Here is a 19,124-nt window from a genome sequence, read left to right on the forward strand (position 1 = left end):
CCCATGGCTGGTAGGTTAAAACAATAGGGATAGGGGAGTAAGGATCTGTTTTGGAGGCAGCGGCAAAAACTTAACAAGGTCTACGATAACTTTGATAGCATAATTTAATGTTAATCAAACTCAATAAAATAATCTGGCCAGAAATAAACTATTCACAAATATTGAGATTAAAAAAAAAGAATGTAAATTGATTGCATAATGTAATTAAGAATTGAAATAAGGGATTGAATTGAATTGAAGAACGACACTTGATTGAAATTGAATAAATGAACTAGAACAAAATAAAGTAAATGTGCTCAAAATCTAAGGTGGTTTCTAAGTCAGAAATGCGGGAGAGGGAGTCGTCGTTGGATCGGGCCAACAATTGCCCGATTGAGCGCGCGTGCAAGCTTCAATAATCTCCTGGTCGGTCGAGCTTCCGCCTGCTGCTGAAGAAAAGTTTTTTGCCCGATCGAGACTGGCGAACGTTGCCCATTCGGGTGCGCATGCAGTGAAGATCCTTGGATAATCTGGCCAAATGCTGCCGAGTCGCCATTAGGCACGTGCTCGATTGTCACCGTGGACGTCTATTGCAAAGGCCAAGTCCGACACTAAAGGTCAAACATAGGCTTTACTGGCTCCTCGAAGTTAACTAGGATCATACCGAACTAGCTCATGATCGCATTAAACAATCTAATTGCAAGCGAAAAAACTATATATTGTCAGAATCAAAATTAATTGGACATAATCAGTTAGTATAATTCTGATTAAATACTATTTGATGCATGTTTTCTCTTTTTGCTTCCGAACCGAACAAGAACAAGTATAAATAGTTTTTTTCCTAAATCACAGGAACATAAGCAAGCAGAAAAATAAACCTTCTGGTAGAAAAAAAATATATGGAACTGTAATTTGAGTAACACAGGTCACCAAACACCAAATTTTCTGAATTTAAACAAGGGTCTTTTTCATTATGAGGGTAATTCAATCTTTCCTTGTTAAGATTGTTAAACTGTCATAAAGAATATTGTGAGGTGGGTATGGCTTTAACGATAGTGTTGTATTTAACATCAGGATTTCGTTAGTCCTTCAACTCAAATAATGGAATTATAACTGCCTCTTCACTCTATTGAATTTCTTATGCTTGAATCTCATTGCATCTGTGAAGATGATTTTAATAATCCATTTACTCGTATTAAAGTAAAAATGGAACAAATATTTGGATTAGCTGGTAAGGGAGAGGTTCGGGTGTAACTAGAGGGTTTGGGTTTGGGTTTGGGTTTGAGGAGGAATATTTGTTAGGAGAACTTTCTCTTGTTATCATGTTTACAGTTTGTAGGCCATTAGCCATTCATATTATTAGTTATACAACGAAAGGCGGTAATGTTAAAGACACCCATTTCTTGGCTATCCTCTTGAATCTTGATTGCTCTTTTGTTAGTCATGCTTGGCTTATAGGTGAATCAATTTCTAGCTGTTATCTTGGTTGGATTATTCCTACCTAAAGAACCGTTCTCCTTGATTTTGCACGAAAAATTAACAGATTTCTACGTTCTAAACTCAAAGTGTCACATACTTAGAGATTGTTTTGATTATGGGTGCATTTGGAAAATTCTCGGGAACTCTTGTTTTGAAGTTCATTTTAAGACCGCTCTTGCTCTTTCAACCATCATGGCTTCCTTTGGAATTCATTTTAGTACCGTCCTTTCTCTTTCAAGCATCATGGCTTCCTAAGGTTTTATTAGCATAACCAGGATTGCACAATACCGAAAACTAGGGGTAAGTTACATACAAATTACCTCCGTTTCATAATGATCCTTGCGCTTTCCGTTTTAGGGAGAGATCCAACTCCAGCTCAATTTGTTCATTGATAAGGAGTAGTATTATGTGTTATGTACTCCCTCCATAACTATCTTACTTATACGGAGTAGTAGAGTACCTTATGAGTTATGAAATACTATAGAAAATCCCTCATTTAGAAGAACTACAATTTATTGGTCACTGCCTTACTGGTGTTGATTGTCGCTGACCACTTTTATTGCTAATTGCTAACTACATATGTTACATTCTTGATCGTTTTAGCTGTTATGATTGATGAGCGTATAGTTGATATACGCCCTCCATTTACTTTTTTGTTTAGATTCATTTTACTGCGAGGAACTTTTTGGTTTCGCTTACTGTACGTATGTGGTTCTTCTAATGTTAACTTGATTTCATTTGGTTTATTGTGGAAAGTGTTAGCTCATGGGACTTTTCTTTCTTTTTCTGCTGCTCATGAAAATTATTAGAGTACCTGAACGTGGTCATATTGGACCCAGGATTTCTTCATATTAATTCTAGTGTCCCCAAGTTCATAGAATAGAATATGGGATGGGCACTTAGAGAGGTGTTCAAATTACGGGGTTGCTGCAGTCTGCGATCCTTTAATCTCCCAGATTCTTTACCAACATTTTGCTAAAAACTCTACCTTGTTTTAGGCTTTTAAGCTTTAGTTGGTGCTTATTGGATTGAGTACTAAATATCTTTTCTTCTTTACACCTGATTTATGAAGCAATCTTGAGCGTGGACATGTTTTGGGTTCTGTGTGGACTTAACTGAAGCAGTGATATTTTAGTGTCCCGAAAAAAGTTTAGAATATAACACATTATGTGTGTTGTTGTTCCACTGACATCAAAGTGTTTACTTGATTTCAATGGTCTCTTAATTTTGTTTACAGATGTGTGTTGCTTGTTTAATCTGTTATCTCCCATCCCAACCAATCCCCCCCCCCCCTCCCCCTCAATCCTTAGTAGAGAACTCAATCACCAGCATGAAGTCTGTAAAATTATTTTTTTCTAACTAAAGGAGAGTGTTTTTTTTCTTACTAAGACAGTACAAATTCTGAGACTAAGGTTGCAGCCTGGTTGGTAGAACAATTGAAAACCGGTGTGGCCCGGCCCGTAATATGACTAATTCTGATCGGTCTAAATCTCCACTGTTAAATTGAAGCGTCATAATTTCTTCTTGCTTTTCAACCCTATAAAGCTTAGTCTCGGGTTTTGCTTCTAGTAAGGGGGGTTTTCTGTATTTCTTTTTCGAGCTTTTAGAACAGATAATTTGGTTATGCAGGTTGTGTCCGTCTTTTCATAGGAACCAGAATTATATGATGAGAGAAGGGAAACAGATCAGGTGGAGCAGCAAAGGATAGTTAAGCTGGGAGATGTAATCAGATACCCATTAATGTTAATATTAGTACCTTCTAATTTTGAATTAAGCAGTAGATTTATTAAGCTAGTAGCACAAATTTAATAATTCGCGTAATAGTCAGGTACTCTTTGATAAATTCCCTACCAATGTGAATTGTACTACCAATTCATTGGTTCTTGTTGTTTGTCTTCGTTTCTGCGATGATGGTTGCGCAGCCTGGAATTCCTTCTAAACCCTCTTAATAAAGGCCTTACTATCGTTCTTTCTGTAATTCATGTACTGCATGCGCTTGGCACATCCTTTGTTTCATCTTAACTTCAGTTCTTGTATTGCATTGTCTAGTTGTGCTTTACACGATTATGGATGTTGGATCTTACTAATTTTATACTTCTTATAGGATCAAGTGTTAGGTTATGATACATATAAAGCATATATATTTCATGCGGAAAAACCATAAAGCCAGGAATCCAAATTAATTGCAACATAACAATTAGCATAATTTAGGATACATACTTATGTAGCGTGCCCTCCCTAGCTGCTCCCGAACCGAACAAGTTTAGGACTCCAAGTGTAGTCCCTCCGTAGATAGTCCACATCACGTTCGGATCCGCCTTAGATTTAATTAACTAGAATTCAACCTAAGGTTTTAAGTTATTCGAATATAATTGTGACAAATTATTATCTTAGTTTTAACCTTTAAACTATATGAATACTTGAATTGGGTTATTATAAATTGTGAATGCCATCACCTATTTATAGGGTTGGAATAATGGAATTAGAAGTCTACTAGGTTTCAATTAATCTAATCCTATTAGAATTAGACATTAATTAAACTAATAAGTTAATGTTTAATTTAACAACTAACTCTAGTTGCTTTAGGAAATTTAATCTTTAATCTAATCCTAATTGCTTAAAGATTCGACGTATGCACGAACTCAACGCACACACGCACGCACAACCCACGAGGGTGTTAGGTTATGATATATATGAATAAACATAAATCATGCGGAAAAACCATAATGCCAGGAAACATATTATTTACACATAATCATATAGCATAATTTAGATGCATACACTTTGTAGCGTGCCCTCCCTAGCTGCGCCCGAACCGAACAATAACACGTCTTTAGGACTCCAAGTGTCGTCCCTCCGTAGATAGTCCACAGCACGTCCGGATCCGCCATAAGATTGACCAACTAGAATCGCCCTTAAGGTTCTTAGATTTTCGGCTATTTGGGTGCAAGTGTTTGGCTGATTTTGCTTAAAATCTTACCTTGAATATACTTCAATAATCTTCTGTTAAATATGTAACCCTAGGCCTATATTTATAGAGTTTATGGAAAGGAATTGGAATCCTACTAGGATACTAATTAGCTTAATTAGAATTATATTAAAACTCTTATTAACTATTTTATCCTATTAGGATTAGGAATTTAATCTTTGAACAAACCCCTTTAGATTTAGGATTTGTATCGGACACAAACACCCACGAGCACGACCCTCGCGAGCGCTCAGCCCACGCAAGCCTTGCGGCCCACGCGAGCAGCGCAGCTCGCAGCCCACTCGTGCGCGCGCTTTGGCCTGCTGGGCCTGGCGTGGCCTTGGCTGCCTTGTGTGGCGCGCAGGCTTGCTGGACGCGGGCCTGGCTTCGTGCTGGGCCTTCGTCTAGCAAGTCTCGTCCGATGCTAATTCGTACGACGCGCTTCCGATTAATTTCCCGATTCCGGAATTCATTTCTGATACGAACAATATTTAACATTTCCGATTCCGGAATTATTTTCCGATTCCGATAATATTTCCGATTCAGACAATATATCCGTTTCCGGCAATATTTTCGATTCCGGCAATATTTCCATTTCCATTAATATTTTCCGATACGTACCATGTTTCCGTTTCCGGCAACATCTACGACTTGGATAATATTTATATTTCCGATACGATCCATATTTCCGTTTCCGGCAATATCATCGTTTCCGGAGTATTCATTTCTTGCTTATGACGATCTCAGCTCCCACTGAAACCAAGATCCGTCGATTCTGAATATCCATAGATGGAGTATTTAATGCCATTAAATACTTGATCCGTTTATGTACTATTTGTGTGACCCTACGGGTTCAGTCAAGAGTAAGCTGTGGATTAATATAATTAATTCCACTTGAACTGAAGCGGCCTCTAGCTAGGCATTCAGCTCACTTGATCTCACTGAATTATTAACTTGTTAATTAATACTGAACCGCATTTATTAGACTTAATATTATATGCATACTTGGACCAAGGGCACTATTTCCTTCAGAGGGGCGCTGGACGCGCGCGCGCACGGAGCAGGCTCGGCCCACAGCGCTGCGGCCCATTGCTTGGGCGCGCCAGCTTTGCCTTTCTCGTGGGCCTGGTCTTGCGTGCTGCTTGGCTGGTCCTGTGTGCCTTGGCGGGCTGCTGTGCTGCCTTGCGCGCATGGGCTTGCTAGGCGCAGGCCTGGCTTCGTGCTGGGCCTTGCGTCTAGCAAGCTCGTCCGATGTTTATTTCGTACGACACGCTTCCGATTAATTTTCCGATGTTTATTGATCCGTTTACGTACTATTTGTGTGACCCTACGGGTTCAGTTAAGAGTAAGCTATGAATTAATATCATTAATTCCACTTGAACTGAAGCGGCCTCTAGCTAGGCATACAGTTCACTTGATCTCACTGAATTATTAACTTGTTAATTAATACTGAACCGCATTTATTAGACTTAATATTAAATGCATACTTGGACCAAGGACATTATTTCATTCATCAAGATGATGGATTGGATCGGGTAGCAAATGAAGATTAAAGTTGACATTGAGAATCATGCACACATAAGGGAAACCAGTTGAAGATGAAAAGATAGAAGATATTTAGATTTGGATTATACATTTTAGTTTTGGATATGATCATTTGGTTTTATTTTGAACATAATAATGTAATTTTCATAGATCGTACATCAAACACATTAAAGAGTTGTTTATTAGTTTAACCTTCAAAATGACATTTTCATATTCGTGCATGCAATAACTATTTTGGATTTATATTATTATTAAGGGTTGATTCCTTCTTGTGGCTGCTCTTTGTGTTTGCTAATTTGTTAGGGAGCGGGCTGTGCTCCCTTCCTTTAGTTGCTTTTGTTGTTTCCTTGTTTGGAACTTATTTTGTCTACTACCTTTTCGTAATAAAATCGCTATGTTACCAAAAAAAATATTATAATTTTATTATTTATTATAAATATTATTATTATTATTATTATTATTATTATTATTATTACTTGTGAACCAATTTTGTAATATTTGTTAAATTATTATATTTAATGAAAAGCATTACTTTGCAAATGTTACAATAGATATTAAAAAGTGTTAAATATGTAATGCTACCTAATAATAGAAAAGTGTTCCTAAATACTGAACAAGGTGTTACGTTATATGGTGAAAACTGATACCTACGATTCAATAAAGTGTTACTGTAAATAAAAAGATGATATAAAAAAGTGATTTTAATGGTTAAAAAGTGTTACCTAAGATATTACGAGTAACACTTTTAAAGTGCTACAATAGGAATAGAAAAGTGTTACATAAAATTATTTTTGGTAACACTAGTAAAAGTGTTATTAAAAGTGTTACCTAATAGAATAGGTAGCACGAGCAGATGTATACCCATAAAGTGTTACTAATCTATTGAAACACTTTACCTCCTTTATGTAACAGTTTTTCAGTGTTACCTAAAGTTAATTATGTACTAGTGGAGCTAAACAAACCATCAAACGGCAAATGAGAAAATATTTGTCTGAAACGAAAATATTGCTGGAAACGGAAAAATGATTCGTATCGGAAATATTACGAAAACAAAAATATTGTTCAGAAATGGAAATATTATTGGAAAGGAAATTTTACCAGAATCGGAAATATTACCGAAAACTGAAATATTGTTCGAATGAGAAATATTGTTGAAAATGGAAATATTTGTCGGAATCGAAAAATTTACGGGAATTAACGGAAATATATTCCAAATCATAAATATTACCGGAATCGGAAAACAAATAGGAAACACAAAGACCGGCTAAAGCGCCAGCACAAGTCGGGCCAGCGCTAGCGCTAAGGCCAGCGCCCATGGGCCAGCGCCACGAGGCCAGTACAGCAGCACAGCGCCAGCCCTCAAGCGAGCAGGCCAGCGCCTGCGCGCGCACCAAGATGGGCTACACCCATGGGTCATGTGCCTATGTGGGTTGCGTGCTTGGCCATGCCTCGTTTTCTTGTGCACTAAGTAAACTTGCTTTGCAAGTTGTTTGGGCCATGAGTAACCAATTTATGTTAGGATTAGATTTAGATTTCTAATGTAACTATAATTGTTAATTTGATAAGTCATCCCTAATTCTAGTATCTGAATCCTAATAAGCTTGGGATATGTGATGTTCTAGAATAATCGATGCACTATTAATATGACCTTAAGGTGACATATTTTATAAACTACTTGAATATACAATAAAGTCAATACCTTTGCCTAACACTAAAAGTGAAATCGCGAACTAATAGAATATATCCTAGTTGGTTGAACATAAGGCGAATCCGAACGTGTTGTAAACTATCTACGGAGGAGAGGCATTTGGTTTGACTTTCAACAGTAACATTTGATGGATAATGATTATGAATAATGTTTAAGTAAAAGATATATGAATAATGCACCTGGTCATCTGTTACTCTAGGACTCTCTAGAAAAGATGACATCACCCGAGCAAACGATTCAGGAGGAAGTTGTTGCTTGAACATCTTTAGTACTTCTGCTACAGTATCTTTCACAATTTGATCTTTATATGGTTGTATATATTCACTAGGTATGATTACACCACCCACTGAAGCTTTTCTACTCTTGCCTTTTACTTTTGAACACCTTCCTAATTGCTTGTGTTTTCCTGAGTTCTCCAGGTTCATCACTTCAAAAAATGCACTATCTCCATCAATCTGTCTTTGACTTTGGACTTTCTAATTAAATAATTTATCATATCCACTCGCTAATTAAAATATATTTACTGTTTACCTTGAACATATCTAATATTACAAAATATCAGACTTTCGTGATTGCAAAATCAAACGATTCAGTTGCTCTACTTCCCCCGCCCCCACCCCCATGAATTCAGTGAGTATTCAAATGATATTACTTGTTTTGAGCTTTCTTGGTCACGAGTTTTACCTTATTTAATGTAGAACCCTGGTTATGAAGGGGAAAAGAAAACCATCAATGAAAATTAGGTTTATAAACATTGCGTACCTCATAAAGAGAATTTATGGTACTTACTGGATCATTTTCATTTAGTACAGGTACCAGTGTACCACTTCTGAATCCAGTAACCGATTTCAGCTTCAGAAAGTTGTGATCTAAAATTTGGATCCCTAAAGTAGGTATCTATAACAAGAAGTTGAGCAGCAGTCAGGTCCAACTGACAAAACATTCACTACATAGTCAACATATATGCTAACAAGACTGACCAAACAGAGGCAGGTACTTCCATAATCATAAGTAGACACTTACTCCCTTCGTCCCGGAATACTTGACCCGTTTTCCTTATCGGGTCGTCCCTTAATACTTGACCTGTTTCTAAAAATGGAAATATTCTAACAATATTATATTATTTCTCACTCCACCCCTACTAACCCACCTACCCACTACTCTATACAAAAAATAATTAAAAATTCAACCCCTACTCTCCCCCAACCCCACCCCTTTACATATTTCCCACTAACTACATTAAAATAATACCCCACTATCAACTACTACCTATTAAATTAAATAAGTCAATTCAAGTCCCTTAAACTTTATGCCGGTCAAACCGGGTCGAGTATTTCGGGATGGAGGGAGTAGTTACTTAAATATTAACCTAACTGAATAATGTGTCATAGAGAGCCATGAGACCATTATACCTAACAACAACACATGCTTTCCCATCATATTCAACTTGCGATTTTTGTAGATCAGCACATCTGCAATATTTGAAATATACCTTAAGTTCAAAATAATTTTTTAACATAAGAAAGCTATCATACCTAGTGATAGTTTACTTGGTATGTTAACATGAGAAAGAAGAAACCATTGGTTATTCAGGTGCTGTTAGTGTCGGTGGTCAGAGGCTTAGATTTAGGAAATTGGTTAACAATAAGTTTATAATTTTCTTTCTCTTTAAAGCTTGTCATTGCCTAAGAGTCAAGTTGTGTCGTATGAAGTGTTTTTATTATTGTGTGCAGAAGAAATAATAAATGTAAAAGAACCATAAAATAGGGAAGTTTGCATTTCCTGGCCTTCAATCAATATTGAAGTCTATAACTAGTTTCTCGAGTCATTCCTGGAAAATTTTGGCTTTGTCACGAGATATACTTGATCTTAATACTTTGAGATGTGGTAAAAGAATCTTTGGCCATCAAGAATTCTGGCGAGAAGTAGTGATTAGTAGATAGAAATGCTTAGTGAAGCTACCATTGTGGGTGAATACTCTTGCATTGTACAAACTAAAATCTGATGACATGAAAGTAAGGTGAGTTGCTACACTAGTAATTAAAGAGAAAAAACAACAAATTTTCCGATGAGTGTATGACAAACATGAAAAATACAAGGGTCATTTGGGTGATCCCTGCAAAAAATGTTACAATGAATGCAAGTCTTCGATATTCTACATGATTTTTAGTAGGATCAATCTCGTCCTGAAGTAGAGTCCCTAGTAGAAGATCGAGAAAGAACAACTATAAATTAATCCAATGAAGATATCTCTTGAACTACCCATGCAAGCATATATTAATGGAGGTATAAAGCTAGAGTCTGTAGTAGTATACACCAAACAACAGGGTATATAATTAATCAATTAATATCGTGTATTTACACGTACCCTGTCTGCTAAAAAAGCTAGAGTTGTGGCAGTAGAGCTTACATAATCCATATTGCAGATCTAAGTTTGCAAGTTTAGAATACCCTATATCCTGTTACACCAACAAAATAAAGAGAGTCACAGATGATTTTTGGCCCGAAAACAATGGAATTTCATTGTATACCCGAGGGATACAGAGACTAGCAATAGTGAGGCCATAAATGAGGTCTCCTCTAAACTTCTTGAGATTATAACCTCTTCCCCATTCAAGGATAGGAAAGACAGCTTGAAGACCGAGAATAAACTTCTAAAATTAAAACTATACAGTTTCAATTAATGAATTTCACTCTATTTTTAATCAGATTCTTCCTATGGTAAAAGATTGTAAGATTTGATTACACATAACTTAATTGTTTTATACCCAAATCACTCTTCTAGATTAAAACCTAAATTTTTATCAATAAAATCAAAATTCTTCCTCGATCTATAAGCCTTAATTACGTGAACCATTACTAACAATTAGATTAACCCTAAATTTGAAAAAATGGCAAGAAACAAATATGAAATAAGGTGGACATTTTCTAGGTCTTTCAAAACGAATAATTCTGCTAAAAACACCAAAAAAGAAGGAATCACTTCCCGAAGCAACACCACACCGAATTCAAACGGCGGCGAGGCTCGAATTTCTGGATCCCTATTACTTAACCAGCTCGCTACTTCATCAAATGGGAGAGATTGAATTGGGGGTTCAGATATGGAGGCACGAGAAAGTAAATTAGCTAAGGTTTCACTCTCCTCTTCTTTTCCTCTCCCTTTTGGAACATATAAACCTTATTCATTTGAAATAAATTGGGGAAAGTATTTGGAAAGGTTGGGTTTAAGGTTCATTTGTGCGAGTGTGCGAGAAGCTGACGAAAGACGTAGTAACTATAGATTTTTTTTATTTACTTCATATGGCCGATGCATTAGCCTTATCAGATGATAGGCCGTTGCAAGGGTTGTTGCATTATCCCTTCCTAATGCAACGGTGCAGCAGGATTGCAACGCACCGTTGCGTTAGCCGCACCTATTACAACGATTAAACCCGAACCGTTGCATTAGATTCTTTATGACCGTTTCATTTAGTCGAAAATGTAGTAGTGAGGGGCACTGGTCTTAGCGCTATCGTTGGGCCGACTTGTGCTGACGCTTTGGCCGACCTTCTTGTTTCTGATTTGTTTTCCGATTTCGGAAATATTTCTAATTTGGAAAATATTTCTGTTTCCTGTAAATTTTCCGATTCCGATTTCCATTTTCGGCAATGTTTCCAATTGGAACAATATTTCCGTTTCCAGTAATATTTCTGATTCCGGTAATATTTTCCAATAATATTTCTATTCCTGAACAATATTTCCGTTTCCAGTCATATTTCCGATACAAACCATTTTTCCGTTGTCGGCAATATATTCGTTTCAGACAAATATTCTTGCCTTTTCCTTTTGATGGTTTGTTTAGCTCCCACTGAAACCAACATCCATCATTTTCGCATGTCCATATTTAGATCGAGTATTTCAGAATATATTATATTCACCTAAATACTTGATCTGTTCACGTACTATTTGCGTGACCCTACGAGTTCAGTCAAGAGTAAGCTGTGACATTCATATTATTAATTCCACTTGAAATGAAGCGGCCTCTAGATAGACATTCAGATCACTTGATCTCACTGAATAATTAACTTGTTTAATTAATATAGAACCACATTTATTTGACTTAGCATTAAATGCATTAAATGCAAACTTGGAACGAGGGCATTATTGCATTCACGTGTAGTGGTTCAGAAAGCATGAAATGGGCCTAAAAAAACCAATTTTCCTCTTAATAACCTGAAAAATCAAAACTCACTACGTAACACAAATTAGTACTAAGATAGCTCTGAAGATCGAGATCATTTAAGATAAAAAAGTACTAAGGGACGGGGGAAAAAATTCTATACAAAACCAATACATCACCGACTACCTTCAAGTCACTCGTGCGTGAAGGTCCTGTGAGAGCACTTAGGGTTTGCTCCGTTCTGGGAGGCAGATCAGGGTTTCGCAGATGTCACCGACGCCAAGATGTGGACATAAGCCATTTTAGACGCGTTGGAAGGAGATTACCATTACGTACCCCTTTGATCTTTCCATGATGACCAGACTTCCCTGCGCTGATTAGGAGGTTGACCTGGATTGCTTGCTAAGACGGGTTAGCCCTGAGGTTCTTGAGGAATTGCTAGGCGGCTTCCTCGAGACATTTTAACTAAGCGCCATTTCTGCTGGGAATTAGAAGTCGACAAATTTATTATTATTATTTTTCTTGATATTTGGGTATTTTGGTCATTTTCAATATTTTGTTAAGAAATTAATTTCTGCATTTCCTATGATGTTGGGCTTCTTGCACACCCTCGTTAAGTCATCAACGGGCGTGCCTAAACACGTTGTATCGTACTTAAACAAAGTGATGGGGAGAAGATATAACTGATTCTATAACTTGTACTACATACTTTTATTTTAATTGCGAGGGATAGGTTGAGTCGAACTAAGTTCACATGAAAGAGTATTTTGTTACATGTAGTCATGTAGATGCTAATATATGATTAATTATTTTTTATTTACAACCGTTTGTACGTAGTTGCAAACTTATATGCAACTATGCAAGTTACGTGAAGATATGAGGAAGTTTTTTTTTTCATATGTGATATGTGATTGTTAATGCATATCATAGCAAAAGACAAAAGTAGGAAAAAGACAAAAAATGTACTTTTTTTTACAGAATGATACTTTTTTACATGAATGGTTCTTCATTTTGTGTCTTTTAGCTATTTGACTTTTAGCAGATATGTGTGTTGCCACACATATCTGATATCCGAAAAAACGACCCCGATATGAGAAAAATATGCTGAAAAAAGAACAATTAAATATAATAATGGTTAAAGATGTGTATTGTCATATATGTTAGAGATGTCAAATCGGGTCACCGGATGGGTTGTGGGTTGACCCATCACAGTCCGAGTCTATTCGGTTCGGGTCAAGTTCGAGTTAAAAGTTATCGGGATCAGATCAGGTCTATTCAGTTCGGGTCAATTTCAGGTCAATTGTTGTCGGGTCCGGATAAATTTCGGGTCGGGTCAAGTTCGGTTCGGGTAAAAAACGGACCCGGTGATCCCGTGTCGGGTTCTAAACGCGTTTTGTCGGGTCAAACCCGGGTCGGGTAACTTTTGGTCGGGTAAACTTTGACTCCGGTCATTTCAGTTCGGGTCAATTCAACACTAGTTCGATTTCGGTTCGGGTCATCTCAGTTAGGTCTCGTTTTGGATCGATTTCATTCTAGATCTTCTCAAGTCTTTATCGATTAATGTTTTCATTCTATTTCTAATTAAACAAGTTATTAATCTACGTATTTAAGAGTATTTTTAATAACCATATGTAAACAGTTGATACACAATATATATAAATCTGCAGTAGAATATAACTCTTTAAGTTGACATGAAATTCAACTTACTAAATAATAACAGTTCGGGCAGAGTTTAGGTCGGGACAAATCGGTGTCGGTTAGACAACAGTTCGGGTCAAACCAAATCGGGGCAAATCAAATATTTACCAGGTCAAATCGGTGTCAGGTGGAGTTTGGGTGGAATCTGACCGGTGACATGTGGAGTTCGGGTCAGATCAAACTGGTTAAGGGTGGCGTTCAGATCGGGTGAAACGGGTGTCAGATAAAGTCAAATCGATTACAGATCGGGTTTCAATCCTGAACTTTCCGAGTCAAACCAGTTCGGTTAGAGTTCGAAACAAATGGTTTTTTCGGAGTCGGGTCAGCTTCTGACACCTCTAATATATGTGCACAATCTAATTATATATTTAAACATAAAATATCAATAACAAAGAGAGAGAGTATATTTTAAGCATCACAAAATGTAAAAATATCCATGTGGGTAATGGACTTGATTATTTGTGTACATTCATAACATGCAAGAGAATGAAAAATATATTACAAACATCACACCAAAAGGAAAGGATCTGCATGCACCATCATTATTATATTTCAACAGAGAGACAAGCCGGTGTTCTATAAGGCCAATTAAGTTGGTCTACCAGAAGAACAAACCGCCTTTCCTGATGTTGTTGGTAAGATCATAAATCTCAAAACCAATGTCTTTAACAATGATTTCGACAGGGAAGTAAGTTTCTGTGTTTTTAGAAGCAATTTCAGTGATAAGCTCAGTTCCATGTTGTGAAAAGGACATTAGCCTATCACCAAGATCCTTGAGCACTACTACAACTTCCTTTTCCAAGGTTTCATTTTTGTAATGAATCTTATACTTTTCAGGGTTACTCCAATAAGGAATATAACCATGAACATCTTTGTCGTCTTGGGTTTTGCCTGGCTCAACATCACCTTCTATTTCCATATAGGGGTTTACGAAGTGCACTACATGCTTTCCTTTGTTGGTTATTTTTTTCACCCACGTCTTTCCATACCCTATTGGACCTCCAAGCCCGACTTCGGCGTTGGCCGCCTTTCCTATTCCCTGGATCATTTCAGCCATTTCGAGAAAGAGAGATCGAATTGAAAGAGAATTGAAAGAGAGGTGAAGGTAGCTAGGAGACTATTGCTTATGATTTTTTTTTAAAATTTGGGAAGGTGGTGAATTGGTGATGATAAACATCCAAGGTTGTAAACCTATATATAGGCCCATGATTTGGGCAAGCATTGCATACTACTCCATTATTTAATGTTACACACCATATTACGGAGGTTTTGACTGTCTTTTTTATTAGTTCAATCATTTTTTTTTAATTTTTTTTTTCGTTCTAGTACGAGGAGTTTCCAGCGCCTTCGTCGAGTAGACTAATTTTCTGCATGCGTGAGTTTGCATAAGTACCTTGATGTGCGACATCCCTTCCGGCTGAGATTTTTTCCATAATAAAGACGCGAATCCGAGATCTTGGTTAAGAAGGCCGAGACCCTTAACCGCTCATGTCAACCCCGACCAGTTGGTATTTTGTTTTTTTAATGCATGTCAAAGAGAATGTACCATAACATTGACCTTCCAAGTCGCTAGTTATAGCATCCTTATTAGTACTCCCTCCGTATTTAAATAGGAGACACACTTGGTCAAGTACGGGTATTAAGGAAGAATAGTTTAATGAAATAAAATAATAAAAGTGGAGTTGGGGTAAATATTTGAGTCAAGTAAAATAAGTGGGGGCCATTAAATTTTGGAGGGGTGTGGGGTGGGGGTTTATGGAATTAATTGTTTAATGTGGTAGTGGATCATAGGGTAAATTAGATATATGATTTAATTAGATTTTGGGGTTGAAAATCTACAACCTTTTAAAAGTGAGGAGTCCAAGTTCACTATTCATCCAATAGTGCTGTTACGATTTTACCCCCAACTCTAACTCTTTACTACGGTTTTATCCTCGCTATTGGATGCTCCCACGTGATCTCATCCTCTAGCCTTATTTCCCCTCTACGCTTTCTGTGTTTCACCCTTTCTCTTTCCTCTTTTCTCGCGGATCATTTTCGATCCCTGACTTCTTCTCCTTCTACCTTGCGGTTGCGGCTCTCCCCCCTCCTCCCTGCTGCTTTCTATCTCCTCTTCCCAAGGCTTCCTCGCGGCGAAAATGGTGAGTTATGTTAAATATTCTCATCTCCGCATTCTATGGTAATTTCTCTTAGTTTCGTAATTTTTCTTCAGATTAGGTTTAGGTTTAAGGATCATGATTAGGATTTATGCAGAGTTATAAAATTCAGGGTTTGGCTTTGGTGTTTAACAGAAAGGGAATGAAACCGGAGAATCTACGAGCTCTTGATCCGTCTTTGTGCAAGGTATTTTAAACTTTTAGGGTTAGTGGTTGAGTTTGCTAAAAAGATGAGCTTCATCGTCAAAGCCGAACTCAATTTGAAGTTAGGGTTTTGATTTTGATTATTTTTGATTTTAAAAAACTGATTGTGATTTTTGATGACAGTGACATGAATTTTAGAAATGGCTTGTGATGTCTGATGACAGTAACATGAATTTCACGGATGTGAACAATTTGGAGCATTGTATCAAGTATTTGAACCAGACTCTTGTTACTTTCGGCTTTTCGGGTTCGCTTTATCTGTTTGGTAATGATCCTATACGTTTCTTACCTTTTTGTTTGATTTTCTTTTGAATTTTTTCAAGGTGAGTGGATTAGTTAGGATTAATTTTGTGTTGTGTTGTTTTGTCTGGTCTTGACGTCTCTTACTTGTAATTGTCTACACTCTTTGTTGCAGCAGAGGCAACGAGATATGTGAGGTTCGACAATCGTCTAATGAGCAAAGTCAGCGGTATGAATTGCTGTATTTTTTTGTTTTGCAGCTGATTTTAGTTTAGCATGTTAGTTTAATTTTTGTAGTAAAAGAATAAAAGATATACTCGGATTGATGCTCTAATGGAATGAAAATTGCGATTTATTTGTGCTCTTGATTCCGGTGATCTTGTAGTCTTAATAAATTTTGTTACTATATTTATAAGAAGAGTGTAACTCTAAAAGTGCTCGTCTTTCCAGTTTGTGCTTGAATGTGGTTTGCTAAAAAAAACAAACAAAACGACCATCTTCATACGCTTACTGAAATGAGTTCATATTAAAGTTTTTGTTTGTTGTGATCCATTTAAGATGCTTTCAATACTTCCATGAAGATGTGAGGTCTGAGTTGTTGTTTAAGTTTTGAATAATTTATTACTTTTATTAAATAGAGGATTGAAATCTTTAGCTCGTGTGGTCTGTTTTGAAATATTACACAGCACCCAACTATATAGGGTTTTGTTGATTTGCATTTCAGATTTTATATCTGTTATGAGGATCGTTGGATATGGATTTGTTCTTCTGATATTTGTTGTGTTTGCTTTTGATTCTTTTCTCGCTGTTGTTAGATTAGAGATTGTCCATTTGATTAATAGTGAGCAGCTACCATGTCATTATATTTTATCAATGAACATCGGATGATTTGTGTACTGTGGTAGGCAAATCGATGTCAGAAAGTTTACCGAAGTTAGTGCCCGTGTTGGTCTTACTGGACTGACTGTTGCTGCGTGATGCTGAGGGACAAGATGTGCTGCTCTTTATTGACAACATTTTCCGTTTTACCCAAGTATGGTTTCCTGTCAAAGAACTTCTCTACTCATTGAATCTTCCGTGGAATCATTTTTAGACCTACTCATTAAGCGAGCTCGTGTTCCCTCAACTCTGGTTATTTATTTAATAGAGAAAAAATCTATTATTTGCTCATTCTATCCGTGTGTTTTATTCTCAATTGTTTTCTATATATAAGATCTTGTACCTCATGAAGCAGTTGAAAAATAGCTAAAATATCTTAGAGAAGAACTACCATCAGTGGCCTTCAAATGCAGCACCCAAGAGCAAATATCAAATTTGGGGTAGAAGTCCTCAAAGACTGCAAAACCATTCTGCAGACCAGTGACTGTCTTTGAGAAGACACAAGGAGTCATGATGTAAGAATCCCCGTAGAAGAAAAAGGCTGCCAGCCACCAATGTTTATCAATTGATGTTATTGTTGTATTTTCTGACAAATCATCGAAACATATAATCATTGTCTGTTCTTTGTTGATTTAGGACGCTGTGCAGATCAAAAAGTCAATCATTGTTGGAATTATAGGGCTTCCCAATGTTGGCATAGTCTCATAAATAGTTTGAAGAGAAGCTACATAGCTAACGTTGGTGCCACTCCTGGATTAACTAGGTCACTGCAAGAAGTTCAGTTGGATAAGAATGTAAAGTTGATGGACTGCCCTGGGGTTGTTATGCTTAAATCTGAGCAGAGTGATGCTTCTGTAGTTCTTCGAAATTGCAAAATAATTGAAAAGCTCGAAGATCCGCGAGCACCAGGTAATACGATTACCTATTTTTAGTCTTCACTTGATATTTTCTGTTATTGATGCAAAGTTACATGATAGCCTAGCTAACATACTGTACTTGGTGTTTAAATTATGGTGTCAATGCCAAAGTTTGAATTTTGGTGCTTAATGTTTCAAGAGAACTTATGAACTTGCTTGTTTCTTGTGACTGCGTTTTATTTATTATTCCCTGATTTTTTTTTCTTTTTCTATTCTTTTATGGTTTTGTGATCTATTCTCTCAACATTATCATTTGCAAACTATAAATTATATGGATTTTGGTGAATTGTGAAAAACTCATCTTTTGTTAGTAGTGGGTTATATGTTGTCACAATGATTTTTCTCTGTATTTTCGGGTAGTTTTTAATTAAATTTTGTGGCTACTGGTTATGTTGTATTGTTTATTTTAGGATTCCTTGACTTGCGATTCACCATGTACGTGTATTTGAACCCTGATATTGGAAGTAATTGTGCATAGGGATGCTTATAGTTGGCTTACTGTTCGAACAAAATTTGCATGAAGTGTTCCCTTTTGTTGGTTGGTTTGTCGAAAATAATCTCTACTTGTTATTGTGCAATAAACCTTATTCACCCACTATGGAGACATCCTTTCAAAAATAGTCCTAACTCACAAAGAGGGAGATGGCCAAGATCAAATTTCTAACTCTCTTTATCACTATATTGTCTTAATCTAAAAGGTATGCTATCCTTTGACATAACTCACTTTGGATTTATTATTTAATGAAGGAAATAAAATATCTAGATTAAGGGGCTAGAGAAAGATGTGAGAATAAACTTTTCTTCAATTGCATGTGAATAGTGTATCGAACATGTTGCTTATCTTGATTCGTTAGTGATATTTAAACCATTTAAGTACTTCTTGTCCTTTGTGGCGTTGCAGTAAAGCTTTGGGACATTTGTGTTTACTGAAAGCTAATGAACATTTATCTAATGAGCAAGAGAAGAATACATATGGTCTGGTGTATGGGGATACAAGATACAAATTTTGCCACTATGTTCGAGTGCACTATTACCAGATATTGTGGAAGTTATTCATATTTATTGATCTATTGTTGTCTCCTTAGCTGATAGTTATCAAATTATCAAGATGTATAATTCTTGTACAAATAAGTCAGGTTTAGCTTTTTAGGTTAGGTCATATTTCTATGCTCTTACTTGTCTGCAATAACGG

The 19,124-nt window shown here is 36.6% G+C and overlaps 1 long non-coding RNA gene across 1 annotated transcript; it reads right to left on the reverse strand.

Annotated features, from left to right (window-relative positions):
• Positions 1-276: 276 nt before the first annotated feature.
• LOC130470499 (uncharacterized) lies at positions 277-10,933 on the reverse strand. Its single transcript, XR_008930969.1, has 4 exons — positions 10,048-10,933; positions 9,092-9,151; positions 8,469-8,576; positions 277-672 (listed from the first exon to the last, which is right to left on the reverse strand). It is a non-coding gene; the product is annotated as an uncharacterized lncRNA (long non-coding RNA).
• Positions 10,934-19,124: the final 8,191 nt, after the last annotated feature.

This window comes from Spinacia oleracea, chromosome 3 (assembly GCF_020520425.1).
Source record: "Spinacia oleracea cultivar Varoflay chromosome 3, BTI_SOV_V1, whole genome shotgun sequence".
NCBI lineage: Eukaryota > Viridiplantae > Streptophyta > Magnoliopsida > Caryophyllales > Amaranthaceae > Spinacia > Spinacia oleracea.